The sequence below is a fragment of the Heliangelus exortis genome, chromosome 2 (genome assembly GCF_036169615.1).
Source record: "Heliangelus exortis chromosome 2, bHelExo1.hap1, whole genome shotgun sequence".
Taxonomy (NCBI): domain Eukaryota; kingdom Metazoa; phylum Chordata; class Aves; order Apodiformes; family Trochilidae; genus Heliangelus; species Heliangelus exortis.
The window spans coordinates 2,068,110-2,070,591 of record NC_092423.1 but is presented as its reverse complement, the minus strand read 5'-3'; positions in this window follow the sequence as shown (position 1 = coordinate 2,070,591).

Genomic DNA, 2,482 nt, shown 5'->3' with positions numbered 1-2,482 from the left:
CCCAGGTCTCTTTCACCTACACTGCTCTCCAGCAGCTCAGCCCCCAACCTATACTGGGACATCGTGTTGTTCTTCCCCAAATGCAAAACTCTCCACTTCCCCTTGTTGAATTTCATCATGTTTCTCCCTGCCCAACTCTCCAGCCTGTCTGAGTCTCTCTGAATGGCAGCACAGCCTTCTGGTGTGTCAGCCACTCCTCCCAGCTCAGTGTCATCAGCAAACTTGCTGAGGGTACATTCTAGACCCTCATCTGAGGAATCTGGGTCTCTTTAGTTTGGAGAAAAGGAGACTGAGGGGTGACCTCATCAATGTTTTCAAATATGTAAGGGGTGAGTGTCAGGGAGATGGAGTTAGGCTTTTCTCAGTGGTGACCAGTGATAGGACAAGGGGTAATGGGTGTAAATTGGAGCACAGGAGGTTCAAGTTGAATATCAGAAAAAATTTTTTTACTGTAAGGGTGATGGAGCCCTGGAACAGGCTGCCCAGGGGGGTTGTGGAGTCTCCTTCACTGGAGACATTCAAAACCCACCTGGACACGTTCCTAGGCGATGTACTCTAGGGGGCCCTGCTCTGGCAGGGGGGGTTGGACTAGATGATCTTTCGAGGTCCCTTCCAACCCCTAGGATTCTAGGATTCTATGATTCTATGACTCATCCAAGTCGTTGATGAAGATATTGAACAACACCGGTCCCAGTACCGACCCCTGAGGGACTCCACTGGTCACACACCTCCAACCAGATTCTGCCCCATTGACTACAACTCTCTGACTCCTTCCTTTCAACCAGTTCCTGATCCACCTCACTACCTGATCACCAAACCCAATAATTCTGTGTGATCCCAGCTCCACAATAAAATAATATTATCCCCGGGTTGCAGAGGAGGAAATTGAAGCCCAGGGAAGTGCAAAGCCCGTTCCAGTTCTTGGTGAAGCCAAATTGGTTTTGTTGCTACTCAGGATGGAGGGAAATCTGGGAGTAGAAGACTCCGAGCCCTGGGTTGATCCAGGGAATCCAAGCTGGAGCTGGATGGTTGGGTATGGGACCTAAAGCTGATGGGAAAAGTCATGCAGTCTGCTGGATCATTTAAAATAAAATAAAATAAAATAAATAAAATAAAATAAAATAAAATAAAATAAAATAAAATAAAATAAATAAAATAAAATAAATAAAATAAAATAAAAAAATAAAATAAAACAAAATAAAATAAATAAAATAAAATAAAATAAAATAAAATAAATAAAATAAAATAAAATAAAATAAAATAAAACAAATAAAATAAAATAAAATAAAATAAAATAAAATAAAATAAAATAAAATAAAATAAAATAAAATAAAACAAAACAAAATAAAATAAAATAAATAAAATAAAATAAAATAAAATAAAATAAAATAAAATTAAATTAAATTAAATTAAATTAATTAAATTAAATTAAATTAAACAAAATAAAATAAATAAAATAAAACAAAACAAAATAAAATAAAATAAAATAAAATAAATAAAATAAAATAAAATAAAAAATAAAATAAAATAAAATAAAATAAAATAAAATAAAATAAAATAAAATAAAATAAAATAAAATAAAAATCAGCTCAGCACAGCTTTCAAACCCTATTTTTTTGCTCCAGCTCTAGGGAGGACTTCTGGTTCTCTCATGTTTTGCTCCTCAAGGGTCTTTGGGGAGATCCTGGGAAGAAAAAGAGTGAAAAGGCCAAGAGGTGACTATTCAGGAACTACCTTTTCAGTGCCTTTTTATTTTTTTTTTTTTCTACCATTTCTTTCATTGAATGGTCTGGGTGGAAAGGACCTTTAAAGGTCATCTACTCCAACCTCAAAGCTTTGAGCAGGACCATCTTCAGCCTCATCTGGTTGCTCAGAGAGCCACCCAACCTGACCTTGAATGTTTCCAGAAGACCTGGGCCATCCACCACCTCTTTGGGCAACCTGGACCAGTGTCTCATCACCCTCAACCCAACATCCTTAAAATTGCTCAGAACCTCCCCGCCTTTTAGTTTCTAACCATTCCCCCACCTCGTCCTATCCCAACAGGCCCTGCTAAAAAACCTTGTCCTCAACTTTTCCTGGTCATTCAGCCCAAAAAAAAAAAATGATTTTCTCATCTCTTGAGCTCCAACATTATTATGGGCTCTCCAATGGGTTCCATATTGTGCCCTGAGAACATGAAAATTGGCAGCTCCCAAACCACAGGGTGATTGAAACATTCTGGTTCAGCTGCAATGTTCCAGCTCATGTCAAGCCAAGTTGCTTTAAATACATCCCAAAAATTCATGGGATGCATAAGGAATGCAGGTCAAATCCAGACCAAAGATCTGTGGATGATAGGAGGGGTTTGGAAAGAATGCCATGGGGGGGAGGAGATGGGACCTGTCTGGGTTTGGGGATTTAAAATAAAGGAAAAGAAAGGGAAGGGAAGGGAAGGGAAGGGAAGGGAAGGGAAGGGAAGGGAAGGGAAGGGAAGGGAAGA